This window comes from Spermophilus citellus, assembly GCF_964194105.1.
Source record: "Spermophilus citellus genome assembly, chromosome: 8".
Taxonomy (NCBI): Eukaryota; Metazoa; Chordata; class Mammalia; order Rodentia; family Sciuridae; genus Spermophilus; species Spermophilus citellus.
In genome coordinates, this window is record NC_138189.1 from 35,577,562 (window position 1) to 35,598,320 (window position 20,759).

Genomic DNA, 20,759 nt, shown 5'->3' on the forward strand with positions numbered 1-20,759 from the left:
ACTTGAATCTTATTCCTCCTATATAACTGATATTATGGCTGTGGGATGGGGAGAACTTGGTCAAAGGATACCATTTAAAAGGAAATTTATTTTAAGTAAATTTATTAAGGAAAAAAGTGCTTGACAAAATGAGCCAATCATTAAAATTAGTGAGCCAGAAAGGAGCAAATGAGCAAACCTAGCAAAATAAGGAGGAAAAATAATAGATACTAAAAAAAAATCAATAGAGAACAAACCCATCAATGAAAACCCAAAAATTTAAAACCTCAAAGAGATTAATAGATGAAGAGACTTCAACCAAAAACCAGAGTTTGCTCATTAACCTCAAAGAAGTGAGCAAAACTGAGAGTAAGAAAGAAAACACAGAGAGATAAAAAGAGGGCGGTAAAGGGGGAAGAAAGGCTATGCATATAAAAAAAAAGCCCAGAAATGAGAGAGAAGTAAACATAGACATAAAAAGAGATTAAAATGGCTATGAGTACATATGTGCTACCTAGTTTAGCACTGAGACAAAAGATATATTGCTGAAAGAAAAAAAAACAGAAAACATATAACAGGTATGAAAGGAAATAGAAAACTTGAACAGATTTATGAGTATTAAAGAAATGTAAAAGGCAGTCTTTTCCTCCCCCAAATTCCCTGGCTCTGCTGATTCTGCTGATTTTTAGATGCATGCTGTCAAAGAACAGATAATTTTTACCTTTCAAGTAAAAACCAGGAACAAGTTGCCCATTCTATGAAAGTAGTGTATCTTATTTCCAAAATTAGATAGAGGGAGTACAAAAAGAAAATTATAGACTCATTGGATTATGGATATATATGCAAATTCCAAGACAAAATTTCAGCAAAATGTAATACTATATTAAAGAAAAATTCTATATGATTAAGTAGAATTTTTTCGGAATTGCAAGACTACCTTAGTACAAAAAAATAAAAAGCACAAATTCCCCATATCAATAGACTAACAAAGACAAAACATACAATTATTTTAAGAGATGTAGGAAAGCAGGTTGAATATATCTTAAAACTTAAATGTGATTAAAAAGAGAAATCCATCCCTAGAAAATTAGCAATACAAAGGAATGCCCTAAACTTTGTGATGATTAAAGACTAACTGCTTAGGGCTGTGGCTGTGGCTCAGTGGTAAAGCACTTGCCTTTGTGAGGCACTGAGATTGACTCTCAGCACCACATATAATAAATGAATAAGACAAAGGTCCATCAACAACTAAAAAAAAAAAAAAAGACTAATTCCCTAAAGTAAATACTATGCTTAAATATCATTATTGAGTGGAAAACTTTAGGCACATTATCTTTACAATAAAATCATGATGGAAATTCATCCAAAATTATGCATTAAATTTCAAAAGAATTACATAATTATAAAAGACCCAAGAATTGCATCATTCAACATGTTTTGGATAGTGCTATGAAGCCTGGAAAGTGCTATTTAAAAAAGTAAAAGAAACAGAAGTACAAACATTGGAAAAGAAGGAATAAATCAGTCATGTAAATAATATAATGATCTTCAATAGAAAAAAAAACAATAGTCTTAACAGACAAATTGTTAAAACTCAGGAAAGAGTTTGATCATATATAAGATCAATTTATAAAAATCATGAACATTCTCTACATTAGAGATAACCAAATAGCCAGACAGAGGATGTAATCAGAAGTACAATATCTTTCATAATAATGAAAAACTCAACAAAGTAGAAATCAATTTTGAGAAGGAACATACAAATCCACAACATTAAAAGATGTATGGCATTAACAAAAACTAAACAAATGAAATAGATTCTTCAAAGCAGAAAAGAGAACTTAATATAGGAGTAAGATAATTTCCCAAATCACTATAATAAGTAGGCATAAATTAAGGAGACAAAGACAACATCATTTAGTAAAATAATAAATAAATAAAACAGGATTCCTATCTTTGAACACTGCATACAAGATTATTATGGATAGTTAAAAGACATTAACATGAAAAATAAAACTATTAAGATAATAAAATAAATATCTTATACAACATGTCCTTGTTTTTGATAGTAGTGTATTGGACTAGGAAATGGATTCACAAATCCAAAATAAGATGAAACATAATGGTAATTAATTTGCAAAAACAAATTAAAAAGAAACATGAAATATAATGGTAATTAATTTGCAAAAACAAGTTAAAAAGAAGTTCATTCTATCAAAAATTTTATAAATATAAAATTTGATCAGAAAAAGCACTTAAAATGTTTGTATATAAGCATAACTTCTTTAAATTTAGGATAAATTGTCACAGAATTTTCCAGTGCTTGGGCACAGCAAGAACAATACCTTAGGACTTGCATGACCACCAACACACTTTCATTTATGATAATAAATGATGGTCTCTACAGGAAATAATTTGACTTTGATCATTAAATGCCTTAGAGAGTAAAGAGTCTTCCAGAGCCTACTTGTTCTCTGCAGAGATCCAACCTTGGCAAAACCACTTATCTTCTGTGGGTTTTAGTTTCTCCATTCATCTGAGAAGCCAAGCTGGGCCTGATCTCTGCTATTAACAGACCCACCAGAAAATTAAAAGTTAAAAAGTGGAGCAGTCTTCAATGCTATGAAATTAAGATCCCTGGAGATGGGGGGTTGGGAAGCCAGCTCAGTTCTGAGACATGGTCAGCAGAAATACCAAAAAGCCAGAGCCAGACAAGAAAGGTCATTAAAGTCAAAACCACTGAGGAAGGACAATGGTCTGCCCTGTTCTGAAAATAATATTAGGGTTGTTCCCAGACGACAAGGGGTGGATTCCAGGTGACAGGAAGCAGATGCATGCAGAGAATAATCACTAAAGCAATCTATAATTACATTTACTTTACTAGCACAGTAAAAATCACACCCCAAGGTAGAGACTTCAGATGTAATGAGAAATGCATCCCTTGAAGAGGCATGATGAAGAAGAGCATAGGGGCAAGGAAAACGCCCTCTGCCTGTGATGACATCAAGAGATTGGGTCCCTGCCCGTCCTACACGTGATGTAAAAGCTAAACACTTTTTGTCCTTTGTTCTGAGTCTGTCTGGGATTTCTGTCTCCTGCATGCTGCCTTGTGCTCAAATGTGGGAAGAATCTTGGTCCTGTCTCAGATGTGCTTTTCTCTCCTTTTGATAAAGAGCACAAGAACCCCCCAAGGTCAATAACAGGTAAGGTGGGAAATTAATCCAGATAGTGAGTAGTGTTATCAATGATATTTGGATTACAGATCCCTTTAAGAGTTTATGAACACTAAGGACCTCACTGTCTTCTAAAAATGTGCAGATTGTACACATAACTTTGCCCAATCTGGATCTCAGATTCAATACTTCTAAACTAGAATATACCTAAAATTCCTTTTAATTCCAAAACATAATAATAAAGAAATGTATTAAGGTAGGTTACTAACTTTCTGGCTTGTATATTAGAAGGCATAAAATGGCCATTACTAAAACAGAATGGGTAGGAGAAAAGAAAGGAGATTGTGAATTTGGAGCTTATCTTGTACACAGTAAGCAGGTATGCCACTTACATATCAACATGCAGATTTCTAGTGGGACTGGGTAGACCAGTAGGAAGAGCACTCAAAGGAGAGATGAATGCTAATCACTTTCATCCCATCTTCTCTCTCCTTGGTATCTTTTTTCAGAATTAAAACCACATTTATTTTGTCTCTTCACCTACATTGTAAATTACCTGAAGGAAAGATGATGCCTATGATATACATATTTTGAAATTCCTCTTTAAAGATTCTGGCTTGATGATTACTTGATAAACATCTATGAACTCAACATGTTCCAATGGCTTGAACAATGTTAACCTTCATCAAAAACAACAAAAAATGACTTTGTGTACGGTTTTCAAAGAATATTCTGGCTTCCTGCACTCAATTTGTTTTCAGGATAGATTTTGAGCTTTTGACAGATATATTCCTAGGTGCTCAGAAATCTTACAGCATATATCCGCCATTCCTCTAAAATAATCTCAGGGATTTTCTTAACACCATAGGACTCATGACCACAGATTTTTCAGACCTATACTTCCTAAACATCTCTGTAGTGATTCCACAAAGTGGTCTGTATCTATTTAGATTATTATTATTTGTTTTATGACACTTTAAAAAGTTGATTAAAAAAAAGTCAGACAAAATTAAGCATTTTCAGTCTCTGGGTTATTTAGAACAAGGGCTGCCCTAGGCAAAATGATGACATACATGGCATTTGTTTGTTTGTTTGTTTTTACAAATGTCTGCTTTAGTTCCATTGCAATAGTTTAGATGTTAAATGTCCCCCAAAGACTCACATGTTAAAGGTTTGGTCCTCAAGGTGACATGATTGGACTGGGATGGAATCTTTAAGAGGTACAGCCCTGTGGGACATCATTAGGTCACAGGAGACATGCTCTTGAAGGGATTTTTTGAAAATTTCTCTTCCTCTTTGCATATCTGGCTGGTATCATATGCAAGTTTCCTGTACCACATGCTCCTACCATGTGCTACCCTCAACAGACGTTCAAAGCAAAGGAGGTCAATAGATCTTGTACTAAAACTACCGGAACCATGAACCAAAATAAAATTTTCTCTTCATAAGTTAGTTACCTCAGGTATTTTGTAACACTGATGGAAAGCTAATACAATGTATTTCTTTGAAATACCTTTCCCTCTAGACCTAATTTTAGTTAAAATGATTTCATGTTCTTTCTCCTTTCTATCCTATTAAAACATTTTCTTGAAGTGTGTATTTTTTATCTCTATTTCTATAGTTCTATATATGAATATATATATATATATATATATATATATATATCATTTACTATCCAATTTTAAATATTGTAATTAATTTTTAATTACAAAAGAAATATAAGCTGCAATTTAAATATTTGCTTAAAAAAAAGAATGAAAGTTAGGGATGGATTGTGGTTCAATGGCAGAGTGCTTGACTAGTAAACTTGAGGCCCTGGACTTGATCCCCAGCACCACAAAAAAGAAAGAAGGAAAGAAATTTTTAAAAAGAAAGAAAAAGTTATTAAAATATCCATTATCCTGAAACTAGTGGTCTGTATCTATTTAGATTATTATTATTTGTTTTATGACAATTTAGACCAGTAGACAGGGCACTCGAAGGAGAGATGAAACTATCCATCCAGTCTTTACAATGCATGTACATTTACCAGCTATTTGTTAATATAATTAAAAACATTCTAAATATACAGATCTCTGTCCTTTCTTTTACTTAATATTATGAAAAGACCATAATTTTTCTTATAACCCACTTACTTATATTAGGCTTCTTAAATATTAATCCAGAAAGGTTCTGAAAGAATATTCCCAAAACTTCATTTCAGTAAGGAATACTGGATTTTTAACTAATATCCCAAATGACATTGCTACAAGTACCTTAGACTATCACCGCTTTATTGATTTCTTCACTCATCCAAGAGAAAGCAACTGATCACATCAACCACTCTCATTGGTATCCTTAACTACCTCTGATCTGTTCATAACATCCATATTAAGAATCCACAAGTGAGATCAATCCAATTATCCACCCTCTCTGCTTCTGAATCCACACCAGAGACTACCTCCCAGTTATGCACTTTGCTACCACTACTAATTTATAATTTTCTTTAATTATCTCTGAAGTTACTAATAAGCTTCTAATTGGTAAATCTAATTGATGTTTTGAGTCTGAATCTGCAACTGATTCCCTGCACCATTTCCATTTTTGAATATACACTTATTTGTGCTAAATGTTTTTCTTCTGTGGCTTTCACAACCAACCACTCTTCTGATACTGCTAATGGCATATATGGACTGGCATATATGGAATCCACCAGATAGAAATTCTTCATAGAATGTGACTTATTTACTGTAAGTCACCCTTTAATTAGGGCCATCTGGTAAAAAGCTTCACAAGATAAGGTCTCTCCTTACTAGAAATATCATTTCTCTTTTATTGGGACAGCAAGTTGATATGGAGATTTGACCATATCCTCCATTTTCTTTTCTTTCTTGTAAGACATCCATTAATAAAGTGAATTAATGAATTACAGGCCAGCTGCCAGCTGCTATAATTCCTTACTCCCAATTCACTTGATTATACCACCTTTTTAGCGCAAAAATTCATCCTTTGCTTCCCATTGCCACTGCTGTGCATGGCTCAACTCTACCTTGAACCTTTCCAATAGCCATCAGCTAACCAAACCAATTTAGTTTCCCCAATTTTGTATGTCCCTCTGCTTCCACAGTTGTTTTTTCCAAATGCACATTTTTGTCAAATCAATTTATGATTTACAATCCTTTGCCTGACGTCTAGTGTCATCTGCCTATATTTCTAATTTCTGTACCTCAAAATGTTCCTTGATATTCACCCAAATCAAACTATTCCTTGAACAGACTATGTTTGTATGACTAGCAAAGTTATCAATTCCTGTCACGTGAATGTCCACAGTTCCATCAATAATTTGCAATGTCTTTTTTCTCTAATGTCTTCCTGAACTCTTCATTCAGTTCAAGCAATTACATCCTCCTCTTTATCTTATCCCCCATTGTTCTTTATAAATAATAAGTAAAATAGTTACTTCAGTAAATAAGGCTTTTTATGCACGACATTACTGAATACTCAGACAACCTTTTGAAATATATACTATTATTCCAAGAATTCTACAAAAGAGGAAACCATGATTTTTGAAAAGATAAATGATTTACCCAAAGTCAACTCAGTTATTAACTAAAGAGGAATACGGGGTATATGCACCCTTGTTACTCCAGAGCCCTTCTCCTTAAACCTGGACATAAGATGTCTCTACTTACCCATCACGCAGTTTTCCTAAATAAACCAAAAATCATTTTCCAAGTGACAATTTGGTGCCAAACACAGTGTGAGGCTTTACTGAGCATGGAAAGTAAATCTAATTTTAAAAATCACCCTTACTGGAGAAATCACCAGTTTTAATTTCATTTAAAATGCCTGCCTAGTATATACCATTCTTCACAACTTCATCCAAGAAATAGTACTGAATGTTAGACACAATTTAACACTTCATGTCGGAGCAAAAAGAGACCGGATCTGAGGCTGGGGTTCTGGCTTAGTGATAGAGCACTTGTCCAGGATGTGTGAGGCACTGGGTTCAATCCTAGCACCACATAAAAATAAATAAATTAAATAAAGGTATTGGGTCCATCTACAACTAAAAAAAATATTTTTTAAAAAAGGAGACTAGATCTAAAATGAAATAACCTTCCTTAACTTGACTGACCAAAACATTTGCTTCGGGTTTAATAGTGAATTCCTCTGGGGAGTGTAAAGTCATGTAATAATTGCTGTCATCATGAACTTTGGGGGATTATTACAACATACAGGCATTACATTGTCTGTAATTTTCCTCTACCGCCCTTTATCTCGCAATTCACTGACTTAACTTTATATTCAAAAGCTAAGTGAGGGGCTGGGGTTGTAGCTCAGTGCTATAACCAGAGGGCTTGCCTGGAATGTGTGAGACACTGGGTTCATTTCCTAGCACCGCATAAAAGCAAATAAATAAAATAAAGGTATTGTGTCCACCTACAACTAAAAAAAAAAAAAAAATTTAGAAAAAAAAGCTAAGTGAAAGCTGTTCACTGGCAAGTTGCTAGGGTAGAACCTTCCACTTGCATCTTTCCTATATCATGACGTAGGATGTACTTCCTTAGCCACAACCCTCCTCATATTTTACCTCAAAGCAATTAATTTATTTTACTACTGATTCAATTTTATAGCACAATTCAACTGAGATGCTAAACAAACTTGACAAATGTCATCATTTTTATGCTTAAATCCTTTTCAAATGGGAGATAGGGAAATAACCCCAAGGTGATTTTCACCAGATCAATAACTAGAAAGTGGCAGAAGCAAAAGGAACCAACATCCTCTGGTTTTCTTTAACCCTTGCCTGAATTTTTATGCACTAAAGCATAACTACAACTGTAGTCGTCTAACAATTTAACAGATATTCATTTATTCTTGACTCTGTATATCTGCTTTAAAACTATATACAACCACAATATAAATATTTTTCAGGTGTTTTTGATTAACCAAAATGAGACCCTATTTTCTATACTTTCATTTCATTGACAATTCACAAATAAGAACTGTTTAATATAATACAATTAAAATTACTAGTCTCCTGTTCACTATATACATATTCTATACAAAGAAATATCATAAGAGGAGTTAGATAATATTTTCTTCACAGAGATGTGACATGTACAAATAAGAATACAGTTGTAGATATTTTAATAAAAATTATCTCTTTAGACGTTTTTCCCAAATGCAAATGAGGCACAGAGAGGATGGGCTTTCTGAATATCAGCATGAAGCAGCTACGTGCTGTAAAATAAAATTTTTCTGATTCTATTGTCATCAAGTTCTGGCTCTGATCAGTTTGCCCTCCTACTATGAAAACTGAAAGTCAATAAGAAAGACTTGTGCATTTGCCCTGCCTCTCCTACGTTGAGCATATTTTAAGTAGTTCTTCAGAGAAAGTTCTTCACTACAAAAATTCCAACCAATAAATTTGGAAAATAGGATAAAAATAGAAAGCTACAATATTGCAGGCCCTAATATAATATTTGAATCAAGAAACTGTATTTAATGATAAAACTATTAGGCAAACTTACACTGGAGGAATCAGACTGACATCTACTAATCAACCTAAGTGTCATTAAAAACAGGACAACCATACTCTGTCTGCAAAACAGAATACATAGAATCACCTATAAATAGTCTTACAAAAAAAAAAAAAAGGAGGAGAGAAGTTGAATCTAGTCAAGGTCAAGTTATAGAAAATATAGGGACAGGAAAAAAACAATTTATATGATATCACAAGAAAGCAAACAACCATATCCATAACATAGGCCATTAATTAGGTCTTTTGTAAGAACCTTATCTGATCAGCAAAACAAACTGACATCATTACCTGTAAAGCCGGATGGTGGGAGTCAGGGGTGGAGAAAAACAGAGAAACAAAGAACAAGAGGAAAAACTATCCTATATTGAGAAAAAATGAGACACAAAAATAAAATCTCTATTCCTGAATTTTGAAATATGTATAATATATTTTTGAGATAATCTTGGATTTAAGATTATAAACTATGCATCAGGTATTTCCATGAAATTATGATTTATCTTGCTAGGATTGAAAACAAAATAATGCTTATGCAAGAAAATATCCATTTTTATTTTTAGATATTTAAGTATGTAGGGGCAACCATATCATAATATTTTGTTTGCTTCAAAATTCTTTAGGAAAAAAACAAGAGAAAAATAAAGTACTGTTTTGATAATTGTTGAATTTAGGAGATGAGCATGTGGGAGTTTATTATTTTTTTAACCATTGTGTCTATTTTCATTATGTTTTCAGTTACATTTTTAAAAAAAAAGGCAACCCAAAATCTAAGTAGTGACTATAAAACTGCTGCCTTAACAGGACACAGGTCTGGTGCCCTTTCATGCAAAGGCCACTACCCTGCTGACAAAGCTGGAAACTTCCTCCTAAACCATTAGATTAAGAGAGGGAGAAATAAGTGATTTGCAGAGGCTATAAAATACTCTTTAATCCTAAACTTTACTAACACAAGATCCTGGTTAATTTGCTCATGAAACTGACCAGAAGTGCCAGAAGTGCGCAATGATTTTTGAGAGAATTATTTTGCCAAATAAACTGTAAGGCTGGCTATGAAAAGCCTAGGCTATTTAACCCTGAGAGCAATTCACAAACCCCCGACCTACAAAGATAGGAAGTGATCTGTGAAATCTGTGAGGCAGCCAGGAGGGTATGCAGCCATTGGGGCCTCAGAGGTGGCCTCCGAGGACAATTAACAGGAGAGAATCTCTCAGAAGGTAAAGGAAAAGACCTCAAAGGATAATACAAAAGAGTCTTACGCAAGGGATGAATCAAGCACCACAAGAAAGATTTAACAGGGAATTTATTCTATGGCCCGTTGAAGGACTGTTTGTTATGCCTTCACAGCAAAGATCTGCTACAGACCCATGGCCACTGTGTTTCCCACTCTCCTATTATCAGATCGAAAACTTTCATTGAAGTCATTCTGCTCTTATTTGATAATTTTTATTGAACTCACTGGTGGCAACTAACAAATACTGGCATAATCAAAGATGACCATGCCACAAGGAATCATATTTAAAATTGGTACAATGTAGTAACACATACGGACCAACAATGGAGGTAGGCTGATGAGACATGGAATCCCTTGTAGGGCAACTTTAGGAAATAATAATTTGCATAAAGTTTTATCATGTTATGCAGGAGCTTGTGTCCATGATGCTGTGGCTGTGATTGAAATTTCAAAAGGGGCAGAATGTGGTGAAAAACATAGACTATAGTGGATCCCTAGACCAGCTCACCCAAATTATTTCCAAAAAAAAACCTTGTGATTTACAGAGATTAGAGAACTAAAAACTACATTTCTATCAGTAGAAATCAGAAAAATAAAAATTAAAGTACAAGTGAAATTTCACCTATTTTCGCAACAATTACAATTTCACCTATTTTCGCAACAATTACTTCATCCACTGGTTCTAGATGTGTAGACCGGTATACTCCTTTGCTAAACAATCTGACAGTATTTAGTCAAATGACATACATGTCAAATAACATATATACAGAGGCCCAACAATTCCCATCCCAGATGTATATTTCAGGAAATTTTCACACAGGTCTCAGTGGACTTAGTCATAATCAGATTGAAGGCAATCTGAGTTAGATAAAATACATGCTGGGAAGTAAAAAGCAGCCATTAGGAACAATCACTTAGTTTACATGAAATACAAAAAATGAAGAGATCTAAAAAAGTAAATGCTTAATAAGAGAGATAATGTATATACAAACTAAAAATATAAGCAAGACAAAACAGAATGCACATTTTTCCAGAACACATATAAATACAAGGCTTCATGTTAAACAATCAGAATGGCTACAGAAGATGAAGTGGTGAAAATCACATAGAGTAAACTTTAAAAATAATAATTAATAAAATAATAAGATTACCCAGACCAACTATGAAAACACACAGGGAGGAGCTGTTGGTGGGTTTTTTTTTTTTCCTTAAACTATATTTCCTAGACTCTCCTGTGGCTTTCTTTCCACACGTGACTCATATTCCACAACTAGACACTCCTGTGAGTCTAAGCAAAAAGAGAAGGAAGAAAGTGTGCTAAGGATGGTGTTTTGATGAGACATGCGTCATAGCCCAGGTGGTGTGACTAACCCCTGGAAGCTGCCTGGCAAGTTCCTGACCTCCCAAATCCTTACGAAGAAGCATCTCCCTTAGCAGCCCTACTCTGTGATATGGTTGGGATTCATTCCTGGAAGCTCTACGCTCCCAGCCAGTCTGCACTAAGCTATTACACTTAATAAATTCTTTCCAGCATACATTAGCTGAACTGGAGTTTGTTGTCTCTAACTAAATTCAGAAAAAAACAGAATTTGAAAACCATTGACTTTTCAGATTTTTCCAGATTTTTTATAAGGTAGATCTGAAAGTGCTGTAGTAGTTTGCCAGACCTGCTGGAACAAAGCATCCCAAAGTCAGTGGCTTAAACAACAGAAATTTACTATCTCACAGTTCTGATTGCTGAAGTCTCATACTGAAGTATTAGTGGGTTGGTTCCTCCTCAGTGCCACCAGGGAAAATCTGTTCCAAGTTTCTATCCTAGCTTTTGGTGGTTTGTTGGCAGGTTCTGCCATTGCTTGTCATGTAAAATCATTTCTTCTACTTCTGCCCTCATTTTCTCACATACATGTAGGCCTTCCTCTTGTGTGTGTGAATGGCTAACTCTATGTTCAAATTTCCCCTTCATGTAAGTCTACCAGTATTTTGGATTAGAGCCCATTCTAACGACCTCATTTTAATTGATTACCTCAGTAAAGATGCCATTTCCAAGTAAGGCCACATTCTGAGGTACAAAGCATACGGTTAGGGCTTCACCATGTCTTTGGGGGAAAGTGCAATTTAACCCATAACATACTACATACAATCTAATGAAAAAAACATTGCCATTGGTCCCTAGAGTCTGATGATTCTGCTAAAACTGTGGGGTAAATATCTCCCTCCTCCTTTTAGGTTTATCAAAGACTGGGTATTATTACTAAACTCTGCAGTAAGAATGCTAAATACCAAATGGTTTGATAGTAGCAGCTATAAAACAGTCATCTTGAAAAAACTAAGCTTATTTTATGATCCAAACATGTCAGTACAAAAAGTAAAAACTGAAATATTATAATGGTTATTAAAATGCTTAGAAACATATCAGTCTAGCAGAAGAAAAGGAATAATCATATACTAAACTATAGCAACTTCAGCATTAGGCTGTCAAGCATATATGTGCTTGATTTCATTTACCAGCAATATTACTAATTGTCAACAGGTCCTTTTCTTTTATTATACGGAAGATACATATCTTTAAACCACTGTCTATGTAGCTTGCTAAATCAACCCTTTACAGGCCCCTTGACTGAAATGGAAAGGATACCTCAAAACTATATCAAATTCTAACTTAAACTTAGTTATCAGATACTTGCCACAGATAACTATGAAAGTCTTCATTTTAACTTGACTTAAGGATTTATTCTTCAGGAATATGGAATATCTATAAGAATTATGACAAAAATCGGACTCTTGAATTCTATTTCTGTAAATGATAAACTTTCTCAGAAAATAAGTCAGGTGTAACACAGACCAGAAAGACTGTCACTTTCAAAAGACTACATTTTTCTCTAAGTAGTAATTTTTACAAAAGATCAATATCAAGAAGTACCTCGTTTTTAAACATAAATTGGTCATTATTCAACTATTGCTCAAATGTTTTAAATTGTAAATAGTGACTATACAGTCATATTGATACTCTCCCAAGACAGGCTGATTTTTGTATACTTGTACACACACACATACCATCCCCCCAACACACACACACACACACACACACACACACACACACACACACAAGCTCTTGTGGTCAGAAGTGGGTAAGAGATATAGTCAATGTTTGGCCATGAGCAGGGACTACACAGAGCCTCTCAGTTTATGAAAGGCACATGTGCTCAGTGTGCCATTCACCTAACATTAAATATAAAATCAAGCAGGGCACACAGGCTGAAAATCTGTATTTCTTGACCCTGGTGATGAAAGGCAGGAAATAAGTTCACTATTCTTTACTACCACACTTTCAGCAGTTAACAGGCTACAGGCATATAATTCAGTTGATGGATGCATGGATAAATATAAGCAGACTAAATAAGAGATATGATTCAATAGCTTAAAATTACTTTGAACTTCTCTCAGTTTAATAGTTTAGTATTTCCAATTTTTTAAAAAGCCATTGAATGACATAGTGCATGAAAAAGTTTCCCATTTAACAAGTGTTTTGTTAAAAGTAATATACTCAACACATTCCTTTTAAGAAATGACAGTGTTACACAGGAAAACAAGAAAAAACATTTTACTTTCATTCAGCATAAATTACTTAACACATATTATTTATGGTGTTCCATGAAGGTATGATGGAAAAGAAGATCAATTTCTACCATTTTCTATGTGAAGAGTTGAAGTACAGAAAAATCAAGCAGCACAAAATAAAATAAATCTAAGTACCCATGAAGGTTAAGAATATAACCCAAGGATTTCAATTGTCAAAAAATTTTAATCCTAAATTAGGATCAATATTAGAAGGACCTATCCCGAAAACCACCATACAGATGATACCAATATTTCATACCCACCATGCCTTCTTCCACTCACCATTCACTAAAAAGCTGCCACGTAGGAACTTTTTTCATCAAAAGAAAAGTGGAAGTCATTTTGGAATTATATCATGAATTCTTATCCACCACCTGCACAGAGGCATGCTAGATGCAGCCTTCACCAACCAGAAGAAAAGAGGTCAGATTATTAGAGAATTACCTCTCAACAGCTGCCAGCATTTCCCGGCTTTCTTCAAATACCTGGACTTTGAGCAACTAGAAACACATTCAAAGAACAGTTTCAATAGAAGCTGATTGAGTTGACAGCTAACAGTTTTCCTAAATTTGTAAAGATATGCATTTGAATCTAAAATATAGCCTAAAATTTTGGCCAAATGCCCAAACTCTAAGCAATGTTTGAGCTCACGTGGCTCCGTAACAATTTGTTCTCTTGCATAAAACTGCTGAAAATCAGAGCTAGAAGCTCCCATCTGAAATATAAATAAAGAATATGAGTAACAGATTGAATATATCCCATGGTCTGAGCCAACTTTCATTGAATACTAGTAGTCTTATTAATTATGCCCAAATTGACCATTACTAGCACTGTATCTGGAAAGGTACATTTTCCCCCTAAATAATAAAAAAACAATTAGAATAAAGGTGGGTTTTTTTCATAGTATGTAACAATTAATGTTATATTTAACAAGTCTATAATTTAAAAAAGTAAAAACTCACTAACGATAATAAGACTTTTCTGACGCAATTTTGTACAAGTGTTGCTCTCGATTTCCTCAAAAAGAAAAAGGAATCTGTTACTGATTATTAATAATATAGAGAAAGGGATTACCTATGTATTGGGGGGCCCTTAAATTAATATTGGCAGTTACTAATACTTATTGAGTACTTAATTTGTGCCTGATACGGTTCTGTGTTTTATATGGATTACTTCATTTAATCTTCATAACAAATCTATAAGGTGAATACTGTTGTTTCCCTCACTTTCCCTTCAGGAAGATTTAATTATTTTCCCAAGATCTCAAAGCTATAGCCTGAAGTTTTCAAGGAACATGACTGAAAAGCATTAAATTAAACCATTTAGAGTGTTTAAGAATTTGCTTCTTAGAACCAACAGAGTTAGGCAATACTAATCTCTCTATTCTACTTTTACCAGATATTATAAAATACATACTATTATGCAAAATGATGAGAAAGAGTGATACATTAGAAATCACTTGTCAGGGTTTTTGTTACTATAACCAGTGAGAGAAATGAAAGTAACATAACTGATTGGGTTAAATCTCTATTCTGGTAATGCACAATAAACATTACATATATTTTTTCATACATTCTTCTGTTATATTTAACTTGGGTTTTTTCCCCTATATGGAGTTTTATGGGAATGGTTACAATATGGTGGAAAAAACATTATAAGGTAAAAGCTGACCAAACACTGCACTAGATTTAACTAGTGAATAATCAAACTAATAAACATCCTGTTAGATAGCATGAAATAATGTGCTGTTATGGCCAGCAAAGTTTATGTTTATTAACTACCCTGACACAAGGTTAATGAATATAGGTAAAACTGATAGTGTTATGTTGATCATTAAACAGTAATACCTATTAAGTGTATTTTAATATGTCTTTTAAAAACTGAGTTGAAATTGCAATGTAGATATAACTGACCTGCAAATAATTATCTATTGGTATAGACAGATACTTCCTAACCCTTCCTGAATTTATACCAAAATAAGGCCTGATCACATCTGGAGGCAACCATCATTCCATACTCTGTTATTTTTTAAAAAGTAATTACTCAACATGCTAGAGGAGAAACTGGGGCACTGAGAATTTATCCAAATCTTGCATACACTAAACAAATCAATCTATTAAATTTTGATCCTTTATACCATACCTTCCACTATAATTTAAATATCAAGAAATGTGTACGCTTACAATTTCTAACAATTTAGCTTATAAGAGCCTTTTAACTATCTCATAATTAACATTTTCTTTTCATTCTTTATATCGATGTGTAACAACTCATGTAATTACTCCTGCCTCTTGCTAATATACTAAATAACCCCTAATAACCCTTCTATAATATAACCCATAATAACCCTTCTATAATATAATTTACAATTACATAAAGCTCAAAGTGATTATCTTAAATATAAAGCCTCTGTCTTGTCCACAGTTGCATGTTACAGGTTCTATAGCCTGGTAAAATTATTTAATAAGTGTTCTTTAAACTGAAGTGAAACTAAGTCTCAAATTCAGCAACTGTCTCAATGTACTCTTGAACACCTGTAGCTCATTCCTCAATCCACCTTTTCAGTTGGAAAACACTGTCAGTAAATTCATGTTAGCTCTTTCACTTGGCCACAGATAATACAAAATTGAGACGTAACACAAACTCTCAGGGAGAAAACTAGCATGAAGGTCAACATGAAAACAGGTGGTTACATGTGTAGGACAATCAATAAAGGATCTATAACTGCTGAATAATGAAAATATAGAGAAGTGCTGATGCACCATGAAGAAGGATCGGACAGCCAGGGTTCACTCAGCATTATAATGCTGGGATACCAGGGGATACACTAAAAAGTCAATGCATCAGGAAGTAAATTTATAAATGAATTTATAAGTAAATTTATAAATGAATGAATTCGACACAAAATACTTTATATATTTGTATTTTTGAAATCACAAAACACCACTAAATTGTTATGTAATTAGAAACTTTTACAGGGGCTAGAGTTGCAGCTCAAGGGTAGTGAATTTGACTAGCATCTGTGAGGGCCTGGATTCCATCCCCAGCACTGAAGAAAAAACAATTAAAAGAAAAAGTTTATGTGGTTAACAGAAACTAAGAATAAGAAGTATGTCAAGGGACAGGGAACCTATATTCACATCAGCAGCTGGATCTCCTCCATCCCACTGACAACTTAGAGAGTGCTTACCTTATTTGGTGCAGTGACTGTAATCCTAGAAATAAAGCCATTCTATCTAATCACACAAAGTTGCATCAGGGTAGTACAAAAAGCTAAAGAAGAAGATATGTGTAGAGAGAGTACTATACAAGACATTCCAAGTTCAAAGGCCCTTTAGAGCATCCAGTGTCATACCACAGCCTCCTGTGGAATTGGGTACTTGCATACATGTATTTTTGCTCAACAAACATTTGGAGTTCAACATATAAACTACTTAAAAAGAGAACAGGAATATATCAGCACTTCCTTTACTATAAAATTACTAAATATGAAAAATCAAAGAAATACATAATGCTGGATTTAATTATGAGTGAGATACATCTCACATTTTAAGTATATAACTATACACTGTCTATGCAATACTGTAAAAAATAACTTTTTATCTTTATTATCTCTTTTTAATTAAAACAGCCACAACTACAGTTACAAGACATCCCCTCCAAAACAGCACAATAAACCACTCTGTTTTGCCCAAGAAAAGGGCAATCCATCTTCAGTAATAGAGGAATAATTTTATCATATGAAACTTTATCATACTAGTACATGCTGTAGTATACTAGAAAAACTTAATAAATAATGAGTGAAGAGTGAAAACAGATGAAGGTGTCCATGTAGCCAAATAAACCTGGAATTTAATGTTTAATAGGCTGTATATAACCTTGAGCATTAGATCCCAATGACTTAAATACAAGCACTTAAGATGTGAATCCAGCTTGGTATTTCTCAGAAAATATTGTCAAAGTTTCAAGTTCTAGTGGGAAGGGCTAAAACACTTCTTGGCTCTGAATCAGAAATGTGTTCTGTTGGGAGGTGATCCAGAAAAACCAACAGGAGGATGATTGGCAAGTCTAGGTCACTTGGTCTGAAAAATTCAAGTTCCAGGGTAGAAGTTAGTTACTTAATTAGTTGTTTCAAACTCCTCGAAGTTTAGCACTCTATTATTTAATTGAGAAATAACTTTCTGATTAACTTTACAAATAACTTTAATTAACTATGCTTTGAATAAACCAAAAATGAAAGTTTAATGTTGGCAAGAATAATAAGGTTTATAGAATTTTACTTGCAATAGTACAGCTAACATTGCTCAACTTTGAATATGGGTCAGACACTTTTCTTGTTTTCTCAAATCTTATAAAATTGATACTATAATAAGTCCCATTATACATGTGAGGGAACTAAAATACAAAACAAGTAAGTTAGTTAACCAAGATCACACATTTGCAAGTAGCAATGGCTGGGATTACTGAACCATTTGCCAATCTCTTTCCTTCTATTGTAGAAACTCAGGAGTGATGCAGAATGCTAAAACTGATATTAAAGTGCATAACTATAATTCTATTATTTTTAGAGTAGCATAATCCACTAAGTTCACTTGTAACTTGTAACTCGATAATGTATTATGCACTAAATAAATACATTTTATACAACAAATAAGTATTTTTGAAAAATATGTATCAAGGGGAAAATAAAAACATTAACATTCTTTTATGCATATAAAACACAAATAGATATATAAGGTCATCCAATAATTTTACTCTCATGATAAATATTAAAAGAAATTCCATTCAGTATAATCTGTGGCAATATAATGGAAGCTATATAAAATATTATATACATGTACATATGTATAAATATATATATTAGTACTCAAGATAAATTTTACATTCAAATTTAAAATGACAGCTATATTTAATTGAGTCATAGCTGAATTGCATCTTCAAGAGACAATATTTAATCTGGGATTGTATAATTCAACCTAAAGTTAGAATAACCCTTAAAAAAGTTCTGGGTTGCTTCCTAATATTCCTAGGACTGTTATGAATCAACTTCACAGCTCAAAAGGAAAGTGAGTACTCTGCAAGTGGTTATTCATAGATATATAAGGTCATCCAATATATTGAATATTTTATTTTATGTAATAATCCTAGCTCCAGATTTTTTAAAGATCCTGAATTTTAAATATCAATTTATCTTATTAGTTAAGTTTTCCTAATTTATAGGCCAACTGTATTATCTCTTCATGATCAACGTAATGAACATTCTCAAGTCCATAATTTTCTGCGGGGGGAGGAGGTTCACTGAAATTATGAAAGATTACCAAAACCTTTAAGAAATCTTAAGAAACTTAACTCTGTAAAACACTCATGCATCTATCTATTTTAACAAAAATCGCTAATCACAAGAAAGGCAAAATTTCATTTCACACCACCTTCTGAAATGCTTGAAAATAGTTCTTTGATGAAATTATTTACATATTTAAAATCTAAAAAAAGTTCATTGATAAAGATAAATAAAATATGCTAAAATGTTTTATTTAATATATACTGAAGAGATGCCAATTTTATATGAATCTAAAAATACTACTTTCCTTCATGTGGCTTTTCTGACCATTAATCTTGCTCCTGTGTAACAAATAATACTTTGATATAGTTAAGACAATTGGGTTCTGATCTACCACTTCAGTAGACACTTCATTTGCTTCTTTGGCATGGTTTCCTCAGGAAATCCAGCACTATTTTAAAAGACAATTTAACTCTAGAGCTAATGTGCTGTGTCTGTCTCCTACCTGCAAGGTTACCAAAATATACAGACAATGACCACCTTCTAATCAACCTTGCATTTGTTCAAGGAGAAGTCTCTTCTACTTTTCAAATCAAAACAAAGTGTACAAAATTGTACAGTTCCCCAATAGTAAGTGAATTAGTAAAATAAATAAACATAAACAAAGCAGATCTATGTTCCTTGTGAGTTTCCAATGCTACTTTTTCTAACACTACAAGCAAGTTTCTTTGGTGACATGCCAAAGTAAAAATGTTTGTAAATAATGGCAAAACCATCTCAGCTAACTTTTCATTTATCCAAATTTTCCTCAAGTTGTTGCCCTTCTAACTTTACACCTGTCACTGAGAATTGTGGGGGCCACACTCCCACTCTACCCACAAACAGTCCTTGAACTCCACTGAGCCCCCACCAGAAATGCACTACTAAATGGATAGCTAAAGATAGATGATAGATAGGTAGGTAGGTAGATAGATAGATAGATGAAATGTGTCAAATACTTTCTGAAATCCTGTTCCTATTTCTCGTATTTAAGAAAACCCATGCAATGTTCACTTGGGGAAAGTGCATTCAACCCCATTTAGCACCCAAGGGATGCAAAAAAGAAACATAATCTATCTCCCTCTCCCCCCCCCCATTCATCTCTCTCTCTCTCTCTCTCTCTCTCTCTCTCTCTCTCTCTCACACACACACACACACACACACACACACACACACACCAGGGCATGTTCCCTTTCTAATCTCCAACCCTGAAAATTGCCCTCACCCTCGCCAGTCCAAAACGGGGGAGTTGCACTTGAGGTGCTAACTGCCTTGGGTAATTGTGGGTTTCCATTGCTCAGTATAAGCTTTGCCACCAACTGCTACCACGCCCAGGCCCCTGAGGAATCCTAGAGGCACATTCATCACTTGGTTGCCCCCTACCGAAATCGCCCGCGGTTGGCGCCTCTGCGCTGGCCCATACCTAGGAGAGAGATACTCTGGGCGAAGTACAGCAATGCCTAGATGCCATTCCGCCGCCTGGAAGACCACCACTTAGAGACACACAAATTGACCCCCCACTCCCCGCCAAGAGTCCCACGGAAGCAGACAGGAGGAAGTCCTGTGAGCGCAGCATGTATCCTCTCCACTGTCCTCAGTCTAGGACAACCCGGGGCATCCAAAAGCTAGGCGGGGCAAGAGGGCAAGATCAATAGTTATGGAAGAGGACTTCCTTAAGTAGGGACTGGGTGCTACTGAATTCGCGAAAACGTTAATCTAGAAAGAGAGATTGGAAAGGGGGGAAAGAGTAAACTGTCCTCCCTTCATAAGGGAGGCTTGCAAGAAGACCTGCTTGCACTATTTAACCAGCTCCCTCCTGGGGCACTTCTGCAGGGGACACCCTTACAGGGTTACAACTGAGCTGGAACCTGCCACGGTCAGGGAGCTGCGGATAAATTAGGAAATGCAGAGGTC

General features: G+C 34.3%; 1 protein-coding gene across 1 annotated transcript in view; it reads right to left on the reverse strand.

The window, feature by feature from the left end:
• Positions 1–20,759, reverse strand: part of KCTD8 (potassium channel tetramerization domain containing 8) — a 248,454-nt gene that overhangs the window by 226,022 nt on the left and 1,673 nt on the right. The window lies entirely within an intron of this gene.